Raw genomic sequence first — 20,149 nt, forward strand, 5'->3', positions numbered from 1 at the left:
GTAAGTATTACGTCTGTTCCACAACTCTTGGGCATAAGAAACACAAATTTACTAAAATTAATTAGGATTTCTGAAATACCGCTATCTCTAAACATACATCGAGATCACTTGACTATCATCAAGATTCATTAAGTCCAATCTCATTTCCTGGAACACCCGCTGGAATATATTCAACAATCTTTGAACGATAAAGAACCTTCAAGCTCACCGATTTTGCTTCGAGGGATCTTTTTTTTTTTTTTTTTTTTTTTTTTTTTTTATTGCCTCTTCATGAAGATCTGCGCTGTTGTTCAGCGCGACGCAGTTTGGAGATTATTATTCTTGCCATATTACATACAGCGGACCAATATTCTTCGGACTCTATCATAATATCGACTAGGTTATCAGCCGTAATTGGCTTCCCCACCCTAGTGCTTAGTTCCTCCCTTTCTAACGCAAATCGCGGACAGACAAACAAAACATGTTCTGCGTCTTCTGCAGTTGGTGCACAATAAGAACAGTACGGGTCGTCTTCGTGCTTAAACCTGTATAAGTAGGATTTGAAGCACCCATGTCCTGTCAGTATTTGGGTCAGGTAGTAGTCTAACTGTCCATGTTCACGGTTAATCCATTTCGAAATAATGGGAATCAAACGGTACGTCCAGCGTCCGTTGGGAGATGAGCTCCATTTTTCCTGCCATAAACGCTGGCTGCGCTCCCTTGCTATCCTGCGTATTGTCTGTCGTTCTGAAGTAGCTTTGTTTTGGTAAACTTCAGCGTACTCTTTTGCCATTAAATTTATTGGGAGTAGACCTGCTATAACCATAATGGCGTCTTCCGATACCGTGCGAAACGCGCAGCACACTCTGAGAGCACTCAATCGGTACACCGATTTCATACACTTCACATACGAGCTGTAGTTTGTGGCTTCCGCCCATGCCGGAGCTGCGTACAGCAAAATCGACGAGACCACAGTATTAAGAAGTCTCCTGCTGTTTTTGCCTAGGGCCTCTAATATTCATCATTAGTCGTGTTAGTGCAGTTACTGCTTCTGCTGCCCTTCTACTCGCGTACACCAAGTGCTCTTTGAAATTGAGCCTACGGTCAATTATTACGCCCAGCTACTTAATGAATGGTTTCGATTCTATACCATGGTCGCCCACCATTATATTAGCTGACTCCACAATCTTCCTGCTGCTAATTAATACTACTTCAGTTTTATGGTCCGCAAGAGTTAGACCACTGTTGCATAACCATCTCTTTACCATGCCGACAGCCTGGTTGCATGTTTCTTCGGCTCGACGGAGTGTTTTGGCCACGACCACAACAGCTATGTCGTCAGCAAATCCAATGATTTGCGACCCTAGAGGCAGACTGAGGCGCAAGACTCCATCGTACATGACGTTCCAAAGTAAGGGTCCCAGGACTGAGCCTTGTGGAACTCCGCCAGTTATTTTGTGCTCTTTTACCCCAGCATCGGTTTTATAGCGCAGGGTTCTGTCGGAAAGGTAACTGGCGACAATCCTGCGAATGTACCTTGGAATGTGGAAGTTATCCAGCGCGATCAGAATTTTGCTCCAATTCGCCGTATTGAAGGCGTTCTTGACGTCTAGTGTCGCAATTAGGCAATGCTCCTTGCTACCGTTTAGCCATCGAGTACCTTCTATTGCCTTCTGCGCAATGGTCTTGACTGCAGACACAGCATCTGTTGTTGAACGGGCTTTCCGGAATCCAAATTGTCGTGGTGATAGACCGCCTACATCCTCTATAGCAGCCTCCAGACGGACTGCAATCAGTCGTTCCAGGATTTTTCCTGCGGTGTCGAGCATGCACAGGGGGCGGTAGCCTGTAGGATCTTCCGCAGGCTTGGATCCTTTTGGTATTAAAACCAGTTTCTGCAACTTCCACTGGGTTGGAAATGTACCTTCCTTTAGGCATGTATTGTAGAGATCTACAAAAATGTCGGTACGACTTTGAATAGCAACTTTTAAGGCCTCGTTGGGGATTCCATCCGCTCCTGGAGCTTTATTATTTTTAATCCGTTTTATGATCATCAGGAGTTCTTCTTTGTTGGTTAGCTGCAAATTTTGTTCGCCTTCACAGGATCCTACCAATTCGTGGTCTCGTATAGTGTCTTGGACGGGGAACAGAGTTTCTACTACATTAGGCAGTGTAGCTGGGCATGTTGTTGGGAGTGGCTTAAAGACTTTGAGTTTTTTCATAACAAGCCTGTAACCGAGGCCCCAAGGGTCATTATCGGCGTCGTCGCATAGCTGCAGGAAACACCGGCGTTTACTGTTTTTGATTGCCTTTTTTAGGGCCTTCCTTCTTTGCTTATATTGGAGCTGATTTTCTTGGAATCTGTCCGTACCCCTAGATCGTTGGTAGATTCGCCTTGCTCTTAAACATTCGCTGCGCAGTTCTGCAATGTCTGCTGTCCACCAGTAGACAGGTTCGCTGTTGCGCCTTTTGGGCCTCGTTTTGGACATGGCTGCGTCGCATGCTTCTGTTACGTGTCTCATGGTTTGTGTTGTTTTCTCAGATGCATCCCCTCCGAGAGTTACATCTGTCAGCATGATTTCAATAATCTCAGCCTCCATTGTTTTAACTTTGTACCGCGTGTCGTAGTTATTTGGGAACCTTTCTTCGCCGTGCTTCCTTATTTCACAGATTATTGCGAGGTGATCGCTCCGAGTGTAATGCTGGCTGACGAACCATTTCGTGTCGCGAACAAGACTAGAACTCACGAAGGTTAGGTCGATTATAGACCCCGTTCCCACCTTTTGATACGTCTGTTGACTTCCTGTGTTCATCAAGGCTATATCTAGCATAGCAAACGCTTCCAGCAGGGCTTGCCCTCTAGGGCTTGTCCGTGGGCATCCCCAGTTAACAGCCCACGAGGGATCTGCTGAAGGCTAACTGCAGATTCGGTGCTAATATTAATATTTCTAGGAAGTGAATATTGAAGTATCTGATAGTCATAAACCCTTTTTAAATCCTTGTTCTCTGGAAACTAAAGGGCTTTTTTTGAACTTCACTTTTGAAACGCTACTAGCTACAGTACACCCACGTTTAGAGTCGTGAATGTTTCCAAAAACTTTTCAAGGTCTTCGCAACAAAGGAAATTTATTAATTCAAAATTTCATATCCAAAATCTAAGGTAAATAAAACAAAAGTATGACGCTCAAAATATTTATCTAAGTGTCAAATTTTAAAAATTAATGAGCTGATAGCCCCTGATTCAATGGTAAAAGGTTTGCTCAGTAAGCAGCTTTCTCGTTCTCTCTTGACAAATCGGCTCCCTTAGCAAGACATTGGATTGCTAGCTGTAGAAAGTTTGAGTAAAAGCAAAATTTGTAGAAAAAACATTTCATTTCTTACGAGCAACAACTCGCTCAAGAGTTTTCATCGGTATGTTCAGGACTATGGTTGTATGACATGGAATGCATACCGCTTAAAGCAGGATATGATAGGGTAATTGACACAATCCGAGTTTATTTTAATTTACGTAAAAAAATACTTTTTTGCTACCATTTTTACCAAAATGGATTTACTTTGTTCCATTTTATTCACCTTCTTAAATACAACCTTTTGTAAGGGAGTGTCAAAAATCGAATGTCACTAGTGAGGAAACCTTTTATTATTGAATCATGATGATAGCCTTGAAACTCTTCTCTTTAGTTTATTATAACATTAAAAATAGAAAAAAAATATTATATTTCAATTTAATTTAAAAAATATAAAAGGGTTAGAATATCTCTCACACTGCTGAGATGTCTGCCAATCCATAAAACTGTGGTGCCTCAAGATATTTTGAATAACGCAGGACGTCCGCAAAGGAGTTACTCTACAGTTTTCTTTGAACCCTGCTTACTTTGAACGCTGCTACTGGGCTATGTCCCGTCAGCCCATCATAGTTCTATAATCTCTCTAGTATAAATCGAGTCCGACAGTGATCGTCATATGATCTTAACATTCTTGCAAGTGGACAAGCTTTCCCATCTTGTTTTCGTCTACTTTGTTGAATAATATTCGTATTGGCTTTGGTATTTCGTTGACAAAATCCGAAGATAGAGACCCCGTTTGTCGCTATATCGTCTACTATCCCGCTTCCTTCAAATCTCGTATGCCCAGGAACCCATTACAAATGTAACTTACAATTCGCTGTTAACTTTCTACTGCCTCTCTGCTTTTAAGAACGATTGTACGTTATACTAGATTTTTAGAAGCCAAAGGATTTAAAAAAAAATTTAATTGTGTAAACTTTTTACTTTTAAAATATTAAATAAAAAGTCATTCGTCCCATTTCAATAAAAATAATGATCCAGCACTTACGGTGTCTGCACTCTTTAAAGAAAACTTAGATAGTCAAAAAACTGTTGAAGTGTCTATACATTTTTTTCTTTATATTTTAAAAAATTAAAAAAAAATAAAAATCTTGATGAAATGTTTTTTGGGGTAAAGAATTCGGACCGAAGTCAAAAAATATTTATTTCATTTTTTTATTTATTTTTAAATCTATAAAAATATTTTTTTAACCTTTTTTAACGAAAATTTTGAAATTGAAAAAGAAAAGGTGTTTAATAGTCTGCAGTAGAACATATTAAAATTTCATGAACATATTTTTTATAATTTTTTTTTTACAATTGAAATAAAGTCTCTTATTTTCTTTAAGAACAAAAGCAATTTTTTTATTATTTAAAATTCCAAAAGTGATTTTTAATACCATTGTTTCAAATTTAAATATTATAAAAAATGCATAATAACTATTATTAAGCCGTTTTTTATAAATACATAGTAATGACTATTCGTCCAAGCTCTGCAGTCGCCATAGCTGAATGGGTGCAGTTTCAAATCTCTGTGGAGGAAGCACCAAATATATCATAGAAAAAAAAGTTATTTCTGAAAGCGGTAGCCCCGCAGCGAAACGATAAAGCCCAACGAATTAGATGGATTGGGCACGTATTGCGCATGCCGAAAGAGCGAAATGCTAGGAACGCTTTTATTTTAACACCCATTGGAGGAAGAAAAAGAGGGCGCCCACGAAAGCGATGGTTAGATGACGTCGAATTAGATCTTAAGCAAATGAACGTACACAACTGGAGAGACGTAGCCATGGATAGAATAAAGTGGAGAAAAATTGTTGATGAAGCTATGGTCCACCACGGATTGTGAAGCTAAAAAGAAGAAGAAGGTAGCCCCGCAGCAGGCAATGGCAAATCTCGGAGTATTTTTCTGCCATGAAAAAAGCTCGTCATAAAACGCAAATCATTTGCGTCGGCGCCGGCGTAAAACTGTACGCCCCTTCATTTCTGGAACAACGTCAAGACGATTCTATTTAGTTACATTTCAAAAGAGTGAAATTGAAAAAAAATAAAAAATCCTTTAAAATCGCAAGGATCGTTTCCTCAAATGTGTTCCAACAGTCCTTGACGTCCATCGTTTGCGGCCTGTGTTAAATTAAATTCGGTAACGGAATATCTTGAATATTTATCACAAAATATTTGCAATGCATGTGGACAACTCCCAATAAATATAATAAAATACATTTTGGTTTGTTTACAATTTGCCTTTAAAGAAAAAACGCAACTGCAAACAATTCAAAATACGAAAGGAATTGAAAAGAAGCAGAAAGCGAGTATAGGAGCCACAGAGATTTATTCCAACTAGGAGGTAAAGAAGGATAGAGAAAGAATGAAAAGGAGGAAAGAAAGAATAATCTAAGAAAGTTTTCGCCACTTCTCCCTAAACAACACGTCCCTTAAAAAATTGAACAAGTAAAAATTACAACCTAAAACAACGAGTAAATCTACAACAAAAAAAGTAATAAATTTATATACTCTAGAGAAACCCGTTCTCCTTTTTTAACCATTTTTTTATATTCGACTTTGAAATGAGCTCCAAACGATATTACCCACTTTAATGTCACATGAAAAATCATTTACAGTAAACAGAAAAAAAAAACGAATGGGTTGTCCACTCAGTGTAAAATTGTATAAGCTCCACCAGCGTGTGCCCTTCATTTCCCCAACAAAGTGCAATGATAACCGCCCGCAACCTTTTAACGGTAGAATAGAGAATTGCGAATACAAACAAGCCCGCAAAAGCAAGAAAAAATAACAAAAAATAAAAATAAAAATAAAAATAAAAACAATTTGTCGCCGCCGAGATTTTTTTGGCGTTACAGTTTAGTGCTTTTGAGTTCAAGTGTGTAGCCAAAGTGGCCGGAACATGCCACACTCCACATTTTGGGTTCTACTCGTCTACCGTTTATATTTAAGTACGAAAGGTTAGTTGAGCAGGGAAAAGAGCAAACATCGACAACAAGCGCTTGTGCTTAAGTGACCGGTTTGCAAGGTTTTAGGGAATACCACGACTGTTCGATGGGTCCAAATTAATTGGCTATTACTGGTTAGGGATTTCGGGCGTTAATAAAGCTTTCACAAGGATGTGTAGGTGTATGTATTTGCACATAGAAATTGTAGACACACCAGACTACCAATAAAGTAAATTACTAATATATATAAAAATTTTATTAGTGGAAACGCATAAAAGTTGAAAGATTTCAAAAACAGCAAAATTTTTGATTAATTTTGATTTGATGCTGGATGATTTTATGCTGAAAATTTACACAAAGTGAAAGCGAAGAGTCCCTCAAGTTACTTCGCGATGCCCATTTTCCGACGAAACCGAATACGAGCAATACGAGCTGGGAAACGGTACCAAACCTTTCTCGCACCCGAAGGTGCTGACTAGAAAAGCGCCACCTGGCTTAAATGTTTCACGTTTCACTCTTTCAAGCTCTTCAAGTCACCTTTTTGCTAGGATATCATGTCTGCTCAACTGCAGAGGTCTCTCGTCACTGGCGGACCCTGTGAGAATTTCCTAAATACCCGAAGCGGGTAAAAAATCCCATGTATCCCCTAAGGATTTTTTTTACCGCTCCTATTTAACACCCTTAAAAGCTCGATTGGCCTACATATAAGAGGAGAAATTCCAAGTTCGCGTAGGAGTTCATATCTCTGAAAGAGTTCACGACACTGAGGCGCTTTGAATAATATTCTCCAAGAGGCTATCACTAAACCCTTGGATATGCTGGGAGCCGAAACCGACCTTATCCGGTTTACCTATAAACTAAATAGCACCTAAAAGGTCATGATAGAGTGGGCGGCGTCCCTCTCCGCCAGCAGGAGAGTAGGAGAACTCCCCAAGGAGGAGTTTTCTAACAACTACTCCGGGTTGTTGTTGCTAACCACTTGCCGGCGGAACTGAGTAGAATACTCTTGAGATGAATTGATGTAGGGTTACCTACAAACAGTTTTTGAATTGGCCACATACTCTTTTTACGGCGGGCTTCGTCCAACTCCCGAAAAGATATAAAATATACAAAGCTGAGCCCCTATCAACGAGAAGAACTTCCTTGGTGCTGTTTGATAAGATGAAGTACCTAGGACTTGACCCTGAACGCAAAGCTTACGTGGAAGTTTAATGTTGAGAATAAGATCAAAAAGACAATAGTAGCCTTGGTTAGGTACAGGGGGCCTCTAAGTTAGGGTTATCTTTTGGCTCTGTAATAATAACATAAAACCGCTGCTACTTAAGTATCCTTAGCAACCAACAGTTACTGTGAGTTGTGGCGGAGACTGATCAATGCACACCTTCGCTGGGTCCAAGCACACATTCTTCATTTCCATCAAGCTCAAGTTTACTGAAGCACTACAGTGCAATTACTCACTTGTGTAACAGCTGCCCGGGAAATAATCATTTACTCCGACATTCAAACCTCGTATAGGGCCACAGTTCAATGATGGTGAGGTCGAAACTTCTCGGGGGATATCTAAATTACATTTCCACGGCATCTGAATACATTCTCTAAGAACAAAAGCTCAGGTGGCTATAACCACTCCCTCCAGCACCTAGTTAGCCTACAAAAAGATCAAGAGGTCTTTCTAAATCCTGGCAGAACTGATTATACTTATATGTATCCTACCTTCTTCAACTTATGGAGCGCCCACTAAGCAAAAAACTTTCTATATCATTTGTTGCTTTATTTGGGCTACGAAGCCATACTGACCGAATGATGGTCACGCACAAACCCGCTCGGCTGCGCCTTCAAAGTTGATTGCGTGACCCACACTTATTCTAAAGTCGAACTTATAAGTAGCCGACTTTCAATAAAGTATTGTTTAATTTAATTTTTTCTCTTGGCTTTGCTTTCCTTCTGGTAATGTGTGTTTGCCTTCAACTACAGCTAATCGACTTTGACCGCTGAACCGTTATTACTATTATATGCACACAACCCACATAAAATTTTCAATTACCCGCTACACTACCAATAAACTTGAAACCCGCAGCATAAGAATTTCATTAACACTTTTTTGTAATACTGCTGATACTTTTGCTTGCCTACCACAATGTATGTGTGTATGTATGTATGTATGTATGTATTGTACATTGCTTTTAAAATGAGAAGAGATGAGCAAAAGAAACTTTCAATTTCTTCCACAACTTTCTTCTACTTCGTTAATCATCATAATCGTTTGTTTGAACAGCATGGCGCTGACAAGCATTCTTAAATTACAATGAGGGTCGCACGCGCTGAGGGTATCGCATGCATTATACTTGAACTATTTCGTAAGATTTGGCATGGACGGAAAGGTCAATATATAGTATGTAATAAATATAAATGCACAAAACAGGGTGTGCAATGACAGATCCCTAATTCTTTAAGTGTAAATTTGGGAGAGTTTATTTTTAAACTTATGGTAAAAAAAAAATTTCAAAAAATCGTTGGAAGACTAATTTTTGTGCGAAAAACCCATTTTTAGTTTTAAAAAATAAATTTATGATTCTACCTCAGAAAACTTCCAGAATATTATTTTAGAAGAACTTTGTAGGTTAGGCTAGGTTTGGCAGCCGCATCGCACATAGAGACAACGATGCCACTTAGACCACGAAATCAGTCCGTTGTGAGCCGTAGGGTCTGGGCTACATTTTCCCTTCCCTATTGAACCATCCTGAGCTTTTGACAAAGCGTAAAAGGTTGTTGATACCTAAAGTATACAGATTATCTATATTTATTAAGAAGTAGGATCTTAAATATCGGTTCTTGCTTCCGGCTAGAGCCAGACATGTGCAAAAAAGGTGTTGAATTGTTTCCAACTCCTCCTCATTCCTGCAGCTACGTCAGAAATCACGCATGTAAACGGCTAATCTTCTTGCGTGATTTCCTATGAAGCAATGTCCTGTGAGGGCCTCTACTAAGGTCCTAATTTGGAGTCTATCCTATTCTTGGACAGACTTAGATTAAGCCTTGCCCATGTTTGCCTAGCAATTCACAGGTATTGGCACTAAGCCATCTTTGATTTACAGAACTGATTAGTGCGTCCGTAACAAAAAGCTTGCAAGTTGCGAGAGGTACCCCTTCAAATTATTTATGTTTGGTATACAGGTATCTTCCCTTGCAAGTTGGTCAGCCCTATAGTTCCCTGGTATATCACTGGGGCCTGGAACCCAGCATAATATAATCCGATATTGTTCGGAGATGTGGAGTGTCTCACATTGAAGTTATATGGAATGCCCATAGGGCAGCTTGGCTGTCTGATAGAATGCAGATATCTGTTGATGATATTCTGTTTATCTCTAACCATCTTGAGGCTGCATGAATAGCGTTTATTTCCGCTTGAAAAACACTATCGTGATCCGGTAGCTTAAAGGATTCACGGATAAAAAGCTCTTCGTAATGTAACCCTGATCCTACACCGGTGTCCATTTGCAATCCGTCCGTGTAGATCTCAACGGGTGCGTTGGGTGATGGACTTTCTTCAAGCCATTCTAGTCTAGAAGGGATTTTCAGAACTTTGTAACTTTGTTCATATTTTAATGCCAATGTCCACAAACATTAATTTACCAAATGAGTAGCAAATTTTACATTGCTTTTTGTTTTTTATTCTTTTATTATTACATAGGGCTTCGGCAAAACATTTATATCGTATTCTATTAACTGCTGTTCTCTTTGCCACATCCCTCGTATGGTTAACTGCTTCTGAGTCCCGAAGGTTAGAACGCCTCTAAGTATTTCGTGGACGAACAGGTTGTCTGTGTCCTTGAGGGTTCCATTGCAAAGCTGTTCTGTTTATGCTTGCCTTGCCCTTACTGAGAGTGTGCCCGATCCATCGCCATTTACGACCTCTTATCACCTTTTGGATTGGTTCTCGCTCCGTGATCTGCTACGAGTTTGCATTTCAAATATTGTTAGGCCAAAAATCTTTACATATAATCCGAAAGAATTTGTCATCCCTATTAATCCAGTATTCGATCCATACCTCTTATAAAATCTGCTTCCATATCTGCACTTTAACAAATCCAAAGTCATCTGTTTTTTGTTGAGAATAGTCTTAAGAAGGTGAAGGGAATCCATAGAAAGAGTGTGTTCGACAACAAAGTTTAAATTGGACCTGAAATTCGTAGGCAACAAGTTTTACGCCCTAACTTGTATCTCCTTTGTCAAGTTTTATTTTTATTATCATTTAAAAGCTGTCAATTGTCAAGGTTCCAAATTGGCCTGAAATTCATCATCAGCGAATCATAAAGCATAATGAGTGTGATTTTTGAAAAGTTTTATTTTTTTTTAAAAGAAAGCGACAGTTGTCGCTGTCAGCTGTCAACAATCGAAATTTAAATTTGACCTGAAACTCTTCCACATAAATTTATAGTACTGAATTTAACATCTCATAGGCCAGTTGAGAGGTGTTGCCCTGTGCTAGGCGAGTGAAATGTAAAGCAATAATTATACGAGGGGTGCCTTTTATGTGTCGGGATTTGGCGACCCTGACATTTTTTGGCTTTTACGTAATCAGAACGTTTTGAAATACCACCGCTATTTGTGTTGTTTACAGTAACTTAAAAGATTCATCTCGGTCCAAAAATGGAATTAAATCGTGAACATTTTCGTGCGATTATTTTTTACAACTTTCGACGTGGATTAACTCAGCAACATTGCATGGATGAACTTAATTCATTTTTTGGCGATGAAGCTCCATCAAGGACCAGTGTTTATCGATGGTATGGTGAATTCAACCGTGGTCGGACTTCACTCCAAGACGAATTTCGTGAAGGTCGTCCAAAATCAGTTGTTGTTCCGAAAACCATTGATGCTGTGCGCGATTGCTGTGCTGATATTGCAAGATCGTCATGTGACCTATCGTGAGATTGAGACAATCTTAGGCATTAGTGGGACCAGCATACATTCAATATTGCATAAACATTTGACTGTTAAAAAAATTTGTTCGCGTTGGATCCCACACAATTTGTCGATCGCTCAAAAAAAGGCTCGTGTCGATTGGTCGAAGGAAATGCTCAAAAAATACGATCGCGGGGCTTCGAAACACGTCTATGACATCGTGACAGGTGGTGAATCATGGATTTACGCGAATGAGCCCGAAATTAAACAGCAGTAGACTGTATGAGTATTTCAAGATGAGCCAAATCCAACAAAAGTTGTTCGCGCACGAAGCACTTCCAAGCAAATGGTCGCCTGTTTTTTCGGAAAAACTGGACATGTCGCAACCGTACCACTAGAACAACGTAGAACAGTAAATTCTGAGCGGTACACAATCATTTGTTTGCCAGTTGTCTTCCAAGAAATTAGGAAAACCAATCGCCAAAGACGGATCACTCTTCACCAGGACAATGCTAGCTCTTACACATCGGCTCAAACAACTGCATTTTTGAGCACCGAAAACATCGAATTAATGGGCCATCCGACGTATAGTCCTGACTTGGCACCGAATGACTTATTTTTATTCCCGTACGTAAAAAACAAACCGAGAGGTCAACGTTTTTCGACACCTGAAGAAGCGGTTGCAGCATTCAGAATGCATGTTTTGGAGGTACCTCATTCAGAGTGGCAAAAGTGCTTCGACAATTGGTTCAAACGCATGCAAAAGTGTATAGATCTTCATGGAGAATATTTTGAAAAACAAAAAAGTGCATTTCGATGATTAAAATTTGTTTTTGTTCTCTAATCCCGAAATATAAAAGGCACCCCTCGTACGCACAGACCAGAAATATATTAAATGCAACTCTCTTAAACAGTAATCGTTACATTAATCTTCATCGCCTTCAGCAGTTAGCTTCAGATGTTACAAACGGACGGCTTAGAAAAAAACCTGAACGAAGTTCTGTCGTTTCGAAGAATTATATTAAGTGTAAATGTTGTTCTGAAATATAATCGTCAATCACTTAGCAATACAAGAAAGTCGTGATATGGGCATGTCCAGAGGAAGCCTGAATCACGTATGGTAAGAAACGTGTTAAACATCGCCACCGAGGCGCCGAGGTAGCCAGGTCGTCCACAATATACATGGACGAAACAAATAAAAAATGATATAAAACGTACGAGCTTAAACACCGGAGACGAGCAAGGATCGAATAATCTCGAGATTAGGTACCAGGAGAGCTGATAGTAAGTGTAATGGGGTAAAAAGAAGGAAGAAGAATAATCACTTATTCACCAAATAACTTCCCAAGTATTCAAAGTTCAGTTGCTAAATGCGTCGCGACACACCCTGTAAATACTACATTTTATATCATAAGTACAGAAAAGAGAAGAACTTAGTGGGCGGCTGGCATAAGCGGAGTGTAGAAGGAAACATAAATATACTCTACTAAATATATAAGAAGCTGGCAAGCACCAAGTAGGCAACACTACTCACCCCTAAAAGCGTTTGTTATCCTTTACCGCGCAAATAGACAGTTGTGTTCATAATAATAGCAGCGTACTGGCCGATTTTTGTTTACTGACGGTCTCTATATTTCAGGACCCTTCCTTCAGTCATGACTGAAATTTTGGAAGGAGCTGTACTCAGTGCCTCTTAGAGTCAACTCTGACAAAACGGAGTTGGTGCTATTCACCAGTAAGTACAAACCTCTACCTCTTAGACTTCCTAAATTAAACAACCAGCTTCTTACGCTCTCGGCAGAATTCAAGTATCTTAGTGTAATACTTGACCCCAAGCTATATTAGAAGCTGCACATCGAAAATCGAATTAAAAAGGCCACTACAGCTTTCTACTACTGTAAATCTATGCTCGACAAAAAATTGGGTCTTAAGCCACATGTCGTACTCTGGATGTACAACTTAGTGGTTCTGCAAATTTTAACATATGACTGCAATATCCTGTGGGACATGGCAGCATTTTAAGGTAGATTTATTCTTCCCTCTGTTTGCTTCTTGCAGATATCTCCAACCGCAAACTGGGTTTCGAGAGTTGTGTTAGGACGGACTATCCCTCCTAGCCGGCTGGATTAGAAAGAGGAGAGAAGCTCACCGACGGATCCAAGATGGAAACTGGAGTTGGCCAATATTTCAGTGTCCTTTAAACTGCCGAAAATTAGTAGTGCTTTTCAAGCAGAGGTCTTGGCAATCCTACAGGCATATAAAATTGTTAGGGATCGCTGTTGGGAGGGAAACATATGTAAATACCTTTCCCGATAATCAAGCTGTCGTCGCCATGCTCTCTTCCGATGAACTCCTGTAAATAGGAGATCAAACGTCTCGAATGTGCAGAAAACATTCTTCTTAGCTGGGTTCCAGGGCATAGGAACATAGAGTGAAATGAAATAGCCGATGAACTTGTCAGGAACGGGTCAACAAAACCGATTTCTGTTTTTACCATCTGAGACATCGGTGTCCACTTGATCGCTGCTAAAGGTAAAGTGTTAAATTTATTTCTTAAAAAAGCGCAAGACAGATGTGGTTCTATTTTATCAAGCGCAATCTAAAAAACAGGAAACAGGATGCTTAAAATGATCCCCTGCCATTCATTTTCCAAACTCATAGCGGTGGTCATCGGTCACTGGGTGATCGGAACGCATGCGGAGAAGCTTCGATTTCCGTACAACTCCCATTGCAGAAGCTGTGAGGGTCCTGCAGAAAAAGAGACTGCAGAAACAGACACTTTCTTTGCAAATCTCCGGGTTTAACGGCTAGATACTTGGAGTTCCACAGTGTACCTTTTGGGGATAGCCTGAGGTAATTCTTCAGCCTAGATCCCGTTTCTCTCCCCGGCTACCTCAACAGCACAAGATGGCTGGAGATGGTTTTTATTTCTTTGAATTTTGTAATTTTTCAGTGCTACTTGTGGTATACCCGTTGTACTATTGCCATCTAACCAACCTACCTACGTCTCTATATTTTCCCCTTTCGCTCGTTCAGGCGTTTTATGAAGGAATGTGCGAGTATACAAAAGCGCCAGCAAAAAAAAATATTTTTGGTCAATGGAATTTTCAGCAAAATTTTTATAAATCTTGTATAAAGTCTAAAACTTGGATTATTATGATCTTGGTCATAGAAGGAACTACAGTTTAAAAATAATAATTGAAATTAAAAAATAAAGTAAATAATCAAAACTTGTCAATATATGGTGCCTCTATAATAATTTTGCGAAGCCTGTCTCGAAAATTTATAATATCTTCTCGCTTTTGTGGAACGTACTGCTATTAATTTGAGCACAACTGTGGATCATGTGTTTACTTTTCTAACTTTCATTGTAAATAAATGACCCTTTAAAGGCAATTTAGGCCGCTCATGCATCAATGCGTTCACATCCGAAACAGAATGGAAGTATATCGAATGAGTTAATGGCATCAACCCACCACAACATACAGATGTAAAATATGGACACTCAGGAGAACTGGACGCATTGGGGGTGTCGAATTCGATTACTGAAATAAGTAGCAATAATGCAGTTGTATATAAGCCCATGGCACACATGCACAAAAATTATTAATCTCAATTGGTCATCAATACATGGCGCTTGAGACAGAGCAAATGGGCAAACAACAACGCTAGAGAATACTTTATTTTAATTGAACTTAAAATACATTCAGAAATACAAATATATATATTTTCAACAGTATATACAAATTAAAAAAAAAAAAATTATTCATGATAAACGAGCGCATCGTCAGAGAATCTCCTCTTACAAGAGCTTCTGGTGAGTACCTTGACTGACCGCTGAGCACCTTCGCTAGTTGTACAGCTGTTCAATGAAAATGAATCACATGTTATTGTAGGAAAATAGGAAATCCACTTTGTAAATGTGTTATGGGTGAAATGTGAAAAACAACTGAGTAAAACCTTGGAATTTATGACTATGTCTGCTCGTAATTCGAAAGTAAATTAGGGCGTTGCCTTGGAGACGCCTCCCCATACGTGCACTCAAGCAGCGAGTATTTCCTCGAAAGCAAGCCACATGGCAGGAATACTCATGCCGAGTGTCATTTAAGCCAATTCACTAAACAAAACATGAAAAAGGTAGAAAGTGCCACTAACAACCACTAAATATAACCACCTTTCATGACAACGCATGGCAAGCAGTCAGGTCGGCCGTTGGTAGAAGTAATAAAATAATATCACAAATGCATTACTAATATCAATGCCAGTAAGACTGTTTGGTCTAGAGTAGCGCCTGCTGACGTGTGCGCTGGCTTGTGTCAGACGCGTACAGTCTCGAGCAGATTGCAGTTTAATGACCGACTGCTTTCCATTGCACAATTATTTGAAATAAGCTTAGCGCATAAACTTATACAATTTCTAATGGAATCGGTCCACGTCTCTGTAGAACCACATATATATATGATTATATCCTAGGTATTTCTTCACGATCAAATAAAAAAATGTTCGCTCTGTTTCTGCATAACATATACCTCTTCGTAAAGGCTTAGGTTAGGTTAGATTGAAGCGATTGTTCTGTGGTACACACTCAAGCTCACAGCTCATTGTGATGCCGAGTGAGAAACTTGTTCCTTACTCTCATAAACGCAGTGTGTGCTTTTGAAAAAGTTTAGAATATCCCTGACTACATCGGCTCTGCAGTTCTCCTAAATGTCGCAATGCCCAGGAACTCACGTTCCCTTGGGGTAAAATGACTCAGTCATCTCGTTAAGAGATGTGTCGACTTCTTTGTAAGGGATTTTATCGCCGCCTGGCTATCAGTGAAAATATAGATATCCTCTCCAGATATCGCATCATACTGTACCAGAAAGACAATATAATAGTCGGAGGCCGAAAATTTAAGGAAATCGATGATGTTCGGAATATACACCACCTCCTGCCCTGGAGCCATCTGTGTATACATGGATGGACTCGCCCTGTCTTGCATCGTCCCATTCCCACTCTTCCCTTAAGGGTAGGAGAGTCGTGAACGAATGACAAGTGTAGAAGGGAGTCCCTAGTCCACCAGTCCGAGAAGCTCCAACTAGGATTTTACCATAGTCCGTAAAATCCCTATTAACGCAAAGGTCTAAGCACTTCAAAAATTCCTATACCAGAAAAACGCTTTCATAGTTTGATGTTCGATTTGTTAAATGCATCGAAAGATTTCATCCTAAATTTATTTTTATTCGGTCTTCAACCGCTTAATTTTGCAGAAACTCGATCGTCTTACTCTTTCCGGTGTAAGCTGATGGATTTCAAGTCACTTGCTTTCAGCCTCACTATACGGTCTGTAATAATTATGGTAATATAATGTAATGTTAATGTAAGAGCTCTTAATAAGTTAGTTAATATTAATGGTATCGTGCGCCTTCACTTTCTTGGAAAAGGTCAAAACTTTTAATTACCATTACCATCTTCCCATTCTTGCGGAAATCTGTGAAAGATTCACAACTCGAAATTCGGAAGGGCATGGGTTCCGAATCAAGCCAATAAGGCGCCTTCGAGTAAAGCGAGTTCTATCTGTTTCTAAGGTAAGGTAAAAGATTTTAGTCTGTTGAAGCTATGAAAGAGACATTTTCAACACCGCTTTGAATAACAGAATAGCCGCCTGGAGCGTTGTACCGATAGGTATAGTGGGGTAATACAAATTAAATACCTACAAACCGATGGTTCGGTTCTCACGAGACTCTAAACGCGCTTTAGAAGAAACGAAAAATGGTCTAGAACTCACCTAAAATCGTAAATTTTGTTCCCAGTGAAATTGTATTTTCACTAGGAGGTGAAGAAACAAAATCGACTAATCAGCGACTGCATCGAAAAAGAAATATGTATTTACGAGGGAACAAATAGTGGCCCGAGCGAACCGAAGAAGCTAAGTTTGGAGAAAAAGGGGATGTTAATATAAATGAAACTCTATTTTCAGTAATTTTGGGACCGCAACTGCCAAGACGTGAGCTGGTGCATTGTCGTGATGGAAAGGAAAAATCACTCGACTTTCTCGATTCAAACGCATGCCAAATATAAAGAAATGAACCGATGTGGCTAAAACTTGGTATATGTTCTTCCAAGAGATGCTACTTACTAGTCAGTAGTGCCATCTCTCTGGCATTCCAAACAACCCTCGTAATATATATATATATAATTGGCGCGTACACCCTTTTTGGGTGTTTGGCCGAGCTCCTCCTCCTATTTGTGGTGTGAGTCTTGATGTTATTACACAAATGGAGGGACCTACAGTTTCAAGTCGACTCCGAACGGCAGATATTTTTTATGAGGAGCTTTTTCATAGCAGAAATACACTCGGAGGTTTGCCATTGCCTGCCGAGGGGCGACCGCTATTAGAAAAATGTTTTTCTTAATTTTGGTGTTTTCGCCGAGATTCGAACCGACGTTCGCTCTGTGAATTCCGAATGGTAGACGCGCACCAACCCATTCGGCTACGGCGGCCGCCCTCGTAATACTTTGTTTTAATCTTACCGCAAAAAAGGTGTGCTGAAATTTGATTTATGCACTCCTTCTAGACAAGTCAGATGTCGCTCTTCTGTTTAAACTTGTAGAAAAGTAAAAGTTACTTAGGATGAAACGCTTACACTCTTTATTTGATATTTGGCCGTGCTCCTCCTCTGATTTGTGATGTGTGTCTTAATGTAATTCCACAAATGGAGGGATCTACAGCTTTACGCAGTCTCTGAAAGGCAGATGCTTTTTTTCACAAGAAGCTTTTTCATCTGTCTGTCTCTGTCATTTCGGAGGTTTGCCATTGCCCGCCGAGGAGCGACCGCTGTTAGAAAGAACTTTTTCCATTATTTGATGTTTCATGAACGAAGTTTCTAACCTGTGCACTTCCGAATGATAGTCACGCATCAACTCATTCAGCTACGGTGACCTCGTTCTTAAGCTTTATAGCACCCGCTCTACCAATTGTTGTGCCTTTACTTCAGCTGCCTACATCCACTTTTAATTAAACATGGTAACTGTATAATAACTGTATACTTCGAGGTATTCTAAGTGTTGCAACATTTACGGAAGCAATAGCTTTTTTTTCTATGCTTTGTTTTATTTTTTCAGCGTTAGAAAGTGGATTTTTTTTTAAATAGCATGGCACCATAAAAGAACGCGATTTCTGTCAGATAGCTAACGTGGCGGATAGGAACACGAAGTGAAACTACCTTCGTAAAAATTATTGTCTGTTTCTATAGAGTTTATTTCCGTTTTTTATTTCTTTTTTGAGAACGGAAAGGGGTCTAAGCAGCCGGTTCTTCTTGGAATCGAACTCGACAGAACTTCTTCTTCTTCTTGATTGGCGTCTCTTTCTCGTGAAGTACTTTCCAACGCAGAGGGGACCTTCCTCTTCCTCTGCTACTACCAGCTGGTACCACATCGAATACTTCCAGACCCAGCCAACGTAGCCGCGGGATCTTTATTCGTTGCACTATGTCTATGTCGCCATAAAGCTCATTGTTCCATCGCATGCGATATTCGTCGTCGCTAAGGTGCAAAGTTCCAAAAATCTTCCGCAGAATCTTTTTTTTAAACACTTCAAGGGACGCCTCATCGGATGTTGTCATCGTCCGAGCTTCTGCGCCATACAATAGGCGATGGAAGACTTTTAAAGTGTTAGTTTTATTCATCGATAAAGGACTTTAATACTTAATTACCAACTTATTCGAAAGTAGAACTTGTTGGCAAGAAAGATTCTCCTTTGGATTTCAAGGCTGACATTATTATTGGTGTTAATGCTGGTTCCTAAGTAAACAAAGTCTCTCACAACCTCGAATCACTATCTTAAAGGCTTATGCTTGGTGAATATTTCGTGGTTGCAGATGTCTTATAACCGCACCCTAAATTTCAATTCAACTGCCTTCTAACTTAACATCTTCGCTATTTTCCTGCACTCCCGTCCACTTTACACACTCTACCACCCCAAAAGCACTAACATACTAACTCGCGTCTGCACAACGGCAAGGTGTGAAAATGAGATGCCAAACGTTCGTGCATTCGTTCCAACTCAAACTTTTTTCCTTTTCTCCCCGTTTGACTTGTATTTTTCTTTTTATTTTTTCTCCACTTCTACGACACTTGCGTCATTGTTATCATCAGATATGGAGTTTGCTGAAAATAGTATAGAGTTAGTGGTCCGTTTATTGTTGTAGTTGTCACCGTTTGGTAAGTATTTAAACTTTTAATGCCAAAGTTAGCACAAGTTTCCGCGTGGATAAGGACCAGTGGAAAACCTGTGACAACTTCAACTGCAACTGCAAATATGCTCTCTTCAGCCTATTCTTACTGCACCAGTCAGCATCCACTACTTACGCGCTTTGTCGCTCAACTACAACTACATCCACTACAACTGGCCTTTTGCATACCACACCAACTAACTGAAAATGTACTCCGTCGCACTGTAGCGATTTTCGCCATCTGTCGCCGGCTGCTAAGTACGCGCACTTTGCGCACTCTCTCTCTGATATACACAGTTTTACAGCCCTACCACTGCGAATTTATGTTTTTTCTGCTTGCACAATTTGTGTAAGTACATTTTTTTAACGGGAAAATTTATAGCACTGACTTTTCGCTGCTGAAAATGCGTCGGTATCTTTATCCGGTAAATGTCGCCAACTGCTGCTCAAGCAAATATGTGTTGTCACAACAACAACAAAAACAGCTACAGCGATAATATCCGCCAGCCATGTACGTAGAAGACATTTTCATTACGTACGAAAAAGGTAACTAAGTACTGTCGGCAAACTCTCCTCCTTCCTGCCAACATTTATTCCTTCCTTTCTAACTTTATGCGCATAAGTCGCGGCAAAACCTCTTTGGGGTTAACTGATAAACTGTAAATATGTATGTGCACATACATACGTGCCTATATATGTACATATATAGATATATTATATTTACTTCTTTGAGTACAAATGAGACATCAGTCACTTCCGCTCCACACAGCTC

This window comes from Anastrepha obliqua, chromosome 1 (assembly GCF_027943255.1).
Source record: "Anastrepha obliqua isolate idAnaObli1 chromosome 1, idAnaObli1_1.0, whole genome shotgun sequence".
NCBI classification, from domain to species: Eukaryota; Metazoa; Arthropoda; class Insecta; order Diptera; family Tephritidae; genus Anastrepha; species Anastrepha obliqua.